Source organism: Lemur catta, chromosome 26, assembly GCF_020740605.2.
Source record: "Lemur catta isolate mLemCat1 chromosome 26, mLemCat1.pri, whole genome shotgun sequence".
NCBI lineage: Eukaryota > Metazoa > Chordata > Mammalia > Primates > Lemuridae > Lemur > Lemur catta.
The window spans coordinates 5,302,317-5,309,816 of record NC_059153.1 but is presented as its reverse complement, the minus strand read 5'-3'; positions in this window follow the sequence as shown (position 1 = coordinate 5,309,816).

Here is a 7,500-nt window from a genome sequence, read left to right as displayed (position 1 = left end):
ATTTAACTAATCAATACCTTATCTTAAATATGTATATTTTTTCATACTGTGGATCAAATAACACTTTAGGTATAAATATTTTCCCTGAATGTGCTTTGTAGTATCTTTTTTTCAAGATATAATGTAATATAATTAGCACCATTTGTAGTAAGTATTATCAGTCTTCTTTTAAACACTCATTAATTATCCCTTTGCTCTCTAGGACTTGAATGATGTTTTTTTGTAGCTCTTTCAGCTTAAAAATAATCTTTGTGTTTTGGAGAATGCATTGACTATGCCTAGGGTGCAACAGTACCAGCCACTGTTTTTCTGCCACGATTTTCATTCATCTTTATTCGTTGCTGAATCTCAACCACAAATCTCCAGCCAGGCTTTCTTTCCTAAGTTCCATGTCTGTCCATCCAAATGCCTCCTAGATATTCCCATTTGGAGAGCTTAATGGCACCACAAAAATAAAGAATTCCAGAGTGGAATCTGAATAACAAGATTAGATTTAGGTATTTTGTTGTTGTTTGCTATTGCATTTTTTTGTTATTGTATTGTTATTGTATTATTTGTTCTGTTAGATTTTTTTTTTTTTTTTTGCTGAAATCATAGAAAAGAAAAAGATAAGTGTGGATACAAATAGGTTAGAAGTGGCAGGAATATGAAGGAACACCTCTTTATGGGCATTATATTTTTCAGTAAGTAAAAGAAGATCATCTGCTGAAACCAATGAAGGTAAATTGGCAAATTAAAAAAAAAATGCTAGGAGGAAAATGGTGATGGTTTGAGATTGCTAAGGAGAATAGCAGAACGAATAAAATGAGGCGTCCAACTAAGATGCAGATGTTGATTTTTCAGGAGCTCCAGTCCATGTGGCTGTCTGATTTCTGCAGTGTTGTTTATCTATCTAGGTGCAGGAGTTGGAGAGTGGAGAACGGAGGTGGTTGGCTTGATCCAGGATTGTACTTTTGCTACGTGAGTGTAGCAGGAAAGTAGAGGCAATTTTGTGAGTCTACACAATAGAATTGTTCACTTAGAAATCAAAGGCCCAGATTGATTAGCAAAGAAAATATATCCAGGAGGAACCTTCTAGATTAGGAGCAGTTATGAAACTGAACACCAACAGGATGCAGAGGGAATGGGGAATGGGATGATATTAGGAGGCGGAGGACAGAGGGTGGGATCCTAGGGTAGGGCACTGCAGAAGTGGGGACACTCTGGGTGACAAAAAGCCCCAGGTTTGGTGATGACTGAAGGAGAAGGAAGGAATAGGTCAAGGGCTTTGGCAAAACCGAGGACATTTGACAATAATTTATCAGATTCCCCACCTAGTCTTGGAAGAACTTTAAAGATCACAAGTTTAACCTCCTTAAACAGAAAATTATCTTAAGCTATAACTTCCAGTCAATCTTGGCCAAGCAGCTGTAATCCTAAGTGTAAAATAGTAACCCATAATAGAACATTCTCTGTGAGTGATTTGCTTACCTACTCTAAAGCAAGTATAAAAGAAGTCAGTCAGCAGTACTTTTTGTTTTTTATTTAATAATTATTTACATATTTTTTTTTTTTTTGAGACAGTCTCGCTTTGTTGCCCAGGCTAGAGTGAGTGTCGTGGCATCAGCCTAGCTCACAGCAACCTCAAACTCCTGGGCTCAAGTAATCCTCCTGCCTCAGCCTCCCGAGTAGCTGGGACTACAGGCATGTACCACCATGCCCGGCTAATTTTTTCTATATATATTTTAGCTGTCCAGATCATTTCTTTCTATTTTTAGTAGAGACAGGGTCTCGCTCTTGCTCAGCTGGTCTCGAACTCCTGACCTCGAGCGATCCTCCTGCCTCGGCCTCCCAGAGTGCTAGGATGACAGGCGTGAGCCACCATGCCCTGCCTCTTTGTTTATTTTTATTCTTTTCAGAAGAATAAAATAGTTGACATAATTTAGGGAGAAGGAACTTTTGATTCCCTCTTGGACAAAAGAACTTGAGCAAAACTCCTAGAAGGAGGAACAATAGAGGATGTAACAAATGTTCCCTTGGAGTTGACGTCTCAGCTACTTTTCACTGTGGAAGTGTGGGACCAATTTAAATTCACCCACCTCATCTTGTGTTGCTCAGCCGGCTCTATAATCGTAAACTCCCAGACCTGCAGCCAATCCTGGTTTTTAAATCCCCACATAGGACATGCTTATAACTTTGACTCAAAGTGTACAAAAGTAATTCATGTAACCAAAATGTTTGTACCCCTATAATATTCTGAAATTTAAAAAGAAAAAAAACATGCAAATGTAGCTCTGGGATTAATACAGAACCAAAATAATTCAAAAACTCAATATCTGTGCTTGGAATTTGGAATCTGTTAGGTTTACACCATCAGCAGCAGCCTTTCGTGGAAGAAAACCCAAGGCTGTTTGGTTCCCCAGCCTGGTTTTCTCACTTTCTCTCCAAAATGAACAAGGATAAAGAGAAAAAACAGTTTCATTTTCCTTTATCCTCAAAGAGTTAGGAGTGTTGCTTACTGCCAGGGTGAGTTTGTAGCTAATCAAATCTGAGTAAAAGGAGTTATAGAAGGTTCTGTATCTGCAGGGGCCCCACACACAAACCTGAAACTTCCTCTAATTTTATTACTGTACAGCCTGTGTGCTTTGCCCGTTGGCAGAGAAAGGATATTCAATCTGAGACTAGAGATAACTAAGAAATTAGTAGTCACATGCCATGAGTGCTTCCTTACTGTGCTCGGTCCTTCAGCCACGCTGAGGTGTGGTTTGCCTGTCTCTTGCCTTCCACACACCTGGGAAGCTTTAGAAGCACATTTGATTTGAACCTCTGGGGCCTGGGTTTTGTGTTTGGAATGTGTGCTTTTGCGAAATGGAGATTAATAACAGTGTAATAACTGCTAAAGTAAAACCAAAAATTATGGGAAGAAACAAGTACTGATTGGGGTAATGTGCATGGCTACATTTTAACTTTCTAAAAAAATATATATAACATTGTTACTATATTTCCTGCATATTAACTCATCACTATAGTAATTTCCCTTTTTCTACCAAAGACAACATTATGTTGTAACTCATGCACTTCCTTTTAATTCATGACCACCTCGATAATCATAATCCTTACTCCGCCACTGTTATTCTTGAACACTCTGTTGATACTTCTAGGTATTTAGTTTTCTTTACCATAAGTAAAAAAAAAAATGGTTTGTGAATTTTTGCTTTTGCTGAATCCTTTTATTACCAGGATGTACTCTTTCGTATTTTGAGGGAAAACCATTCTCTTTTATTTCCCTCAAACTAGCTAAGAAGCTGTATATATTACAATATTTTGTAGATGTCCTAATCCAAGACCAAGTAAACGTAAGAGCAGTATTATTCTTTTGTCTACCTGCAATTTAGCTTGAATGAAAGCCTTTACGTTATCTCAAATGAACTGTGATACAAGAAGCTTGACACCAACCATTCTGAAAGTTGTGCCACGTAACCAGGTGTTGAACACTCGGGCACATAACAGGCATCTCGGGGAAAGTTACTGGGTAGCGAATGCAAAGCTAATCATGTTTCTCTGTGATAAACTGAAGAGCCACAGGCAGACTGACGTCAGCTAGAAAGCAGGTGTTTTGCCCAGTGGCCACCTCTCCTTGGCCAGGTACAATCCCATCAGGGCAAACTACTTGCAGTTTCCTAATGTGCCACACTCTTACCTAACTCAATGCCTTTGACCCCAGGGTCATGCCTTCCAAAAATTACCTCCGTGTGCTTCTCTGCCTGGTGAACTTCTATTTATTCTTTAAGATTCTACTGAAACAATCCCCAGGTAAAAACTTCCCTCCTCCTTCTGTGCTTCGATGGCACATTGTCTATACCCGTATCACAACACGTATGTATCTCATTGCTTACTGGAACTGCTTGCTTGCTGGCTTTGACCCCTGGATGTCAAGGACGATGATGGGTTTTCCATCCTTGCATCCTCAGCAACACATACAGTGCCTGGCACTTCAGAAACACAGAAAACAATGTTTGTTTGTGTTTTAATAAAGGCAGTACTTAGAGCAGTGAGATCAAGAGCATGACAAGAATCCTGACAAAGGAATATTATTTGGTGCTGTGTTGTAGATGAAAAAACAACATATAATTTTGTGTAAACTAATACATTTTACAGATGACACCCAACTGAAGAGCATAAGATGTCAGTATGTTCAAAATTGATAGCAAAGTGACGTAGACATCTTTTGATATAAAATTAAGAAATCTGGGGCTGGGCACGGTGGCTCATGCCTGTAATCCTAGCACTCTGGGAGGCCGAGGTGGGAGGATCCCTTGAGGTCAGGAGTTCGAGACCAGCCTGAGCAAGAGCAAGACCCTGTCTCTACTAAAAATAGAAATTATATGGACAACTAAAAATATATAGAGAAAAAATTAGCCGGGCATGGTGGCGCATGCCTGTAGTCCCAGCTACTCAGGAGGCTGAGGCAGGAGGATCACTTGAGCCCAGGAGTTTGAGGTTGCTGTGAGTGAGGCTGATGCCACAGCACTCTAGCCTGGGTGACAGAGTGAGACTCTGTCTCAAAATAAATAAATAAAATAAAGAAAGAAAGAAATCTTAGAAAGATAGAAGGTAGGAAGTGAATGTAAGCAAAGTCAGTCAAGGTCTTGAGATAAAAAGACCATTAGCCAGATGGATGTTTTTTTTTTTTTTTATCACAGTTTTAGGAGAGAAAGAAGATCCAATGAATCTATTGAAAACTGCAGTATAAGCAAAGGAGACTATTCCATTACAAATGCTTATATTAACAAATGAGGCAAATAGAAAACAGCGAAACACTGAGTTTACAGTTTAACATAGAAACATCACGAGAATACAGATTACAGAATGATCGTTGTTAAAGGAAATGATCAGGTAATTAGAGTAGAATAAAGAGAGGAGATGAACCAGGTGTTGAGGGAAAGGTGCAACTGAGTTGGGGAAGAGTGGTGCAGCCGAGGTGGGAGCTAAAAATGACCTAGGTGTGTTTGAAGAACAGAAAGGTCAGCCCAAGGACAACATGCTGTTCCGAAGGGTGTAGATGCTTTCGTTGGTACTGAAATTTGAGTTGAATTATACAAAGCTTTTTATTTCCATAGATCTTCAAAACTTTTTCTATGGTGCTGATAACCATGCCAATGGCTATTTAACTTGCCATGAAACAGAGAGCCCTCTAGGAAAAGAGGCATCGGAGCAAGAGCAACTGGAGCGGTATGATGCTTGCAACACGAAGATGTGCTCTGACCTGGAACTAGCAAGAGCATCTGGGCTGACTGGTAAGCGGGTCCCAGGGCTGGAACGTCCATAATGGTCAGGGCACAAGTGGCCCTGAACTATGTTCTCTATGACAGCCCAAAACAAGCAACTCACAGTTTTCAGTTTGTAACTGGAAACCAAAAGGAAAGCTTATAGGACCATCTGAAAAGTAACAATAAACATGGCAACGCATGCTACACACGATGATAATTAGAACAGTAAAACTGACATTCAGTTTAATTGCATGAATAGACGAGTTATGTATGTGGAGGCTATGGAAAGGCATGTGATTTAGTCTCCTTTTGTACCTGCTAAAAATATTTTAGGATGACACTCTTAATACTATTACATTTGAAAACTTGAATATTAGAAAGTGATGAGGTAAGCAGGAAACTACAGGCTACTATTCACTTAATAGAAATAAAAGATTAAAGCAAGATAAATTGCATGAAATCTTTAAGAATCTAAAATATCTCTAAAAACTATACTATTTCCCTCATCTGCTTCTTTTTTTAGTTTGGCTCTGTTGTGTAATTTGAAAACATTTACCATAAATATTTAGAAGCAGTTTCTGAACCAGGGACGAGAGGAACAGCCGACACGCTAGATCTGGCATCTGAAAGCTGATAGATTCATGGAACACACAGCCATGAAATAAAATTCCACACAACCAAATTCCAAATGTATTGACTTTTAAAATTGGAGAATGAAAAATAAATAAATTGCTGTCATTTCCCTCTGATTTAAGAAAATAAATGACAGCCAGCAGAGGGGTGTTCTTCACCTTATGTTGTGGCACAGACCTGAGAGGTGATTCTACCTCCTCCTCCAGTGGTCTAGCAACATTCTCGAGGAGTTCCATTGTCTTGAAAGCAGGATCACTAGAATATCTATGACATAATAGACTCCATGTGCCCATAGATGCCTACATATTGCCAAAGTGTCGCATTTGCCAAATCCCATGGACTTCTCTGGGACCTACTTTCAAGACCCTTAAAAGTCTTTGCTTGATTTTGCCCTTGCCCACCTTCTCTCTGGTGAAAATACATAAGTAAATAAGCATCGTTGGAGGACACACCCATGCAGTTCAGATAAGTCTCCCTAGAACATCGCTGAACTCTGTTCAGCGAATAAAAATACATTGTGAAAAGCATGAAAACCATCTGAGCTGGTTTTTGATCTGAACCTCTTACTGCTGCTTCCTTCCCAGGTGGTCGTTACCTTTGCTGCCCCCACACCTTTCTGTTTGTTGCTGCATGAAGGGACAGTACTGCTGCGATCTGACGTCCCAGATAAGTGTTTGAATACCTGCCCCCCATCTGTACTGGGCTTCTCTGGTTCTAGCAGACAGCTGACTGCAGTTCCAGCATCTTCTGTTAACATTGAGGGTATGAGCAATACTGAGTGAGTGAGTGTCAGAGAATCGGAGCCAGCACACGATTCCTGGTGCAGAAGGATTCTGTGGGCGCACGAATGATGGACGTATGAGGCGGGCTTCCACCAGGGAAAGGAGAAATGTCTACTTTACAAGCTGGTTGCATAAGAATTTTAACTGACCAAGTGGGGGGTAAGAAGGGGTATGCGTGGCTGGATAGTTTGGAGATCACTGAGCCAGATTGCTCATGCAGTGCCACATCCACAGGGTCACACGTAGGAAACGCCATCTGCACATTCATTGCTTCTGATAGACCTTACACCCTAAAGGGCATTCAGCTATGCACGCATAAAAAGAGTTTTTAAAACAGCTGGGTATTTTCTCAATTTGGCCTCTGTAATTTGAAATAGTCGAACTTCCTACTATGTTTACACATTCTGTTAAAACTCCAAAGTGTCATTAGACACACAGGCACAATCTATGCACCATAAACTTGAAAATGGCAGGGGAACTTAGAAAATATCTAACAAAGGTTACTAGAAAATCCAAGAGAGGAAACCGAAAGCTTGGACTCAAGGAGATGGGAGAGAACAGGTAAGGAAGGAAAACAGGTGGTGTAATCTCAGTCGCACGAAATCTGGAACTGGACAGTGACATGTTCAAGCTCAAAATTAATTGTGCTTTCACATATAGTGTAATTGGTATATCCATTCCCTTGGATTCACGAAATTTACTCAGAGGTACCATGTACATTTCTTCCTTAGCTTCATTTTCTTTGAGATCCCAAATGAGAAACTGTTACCTGTTAGTTGTAAGAAAAAAAGTTATTTATACCTACAATTTAAGTAGTTTCAATTTCTCAATCTCAA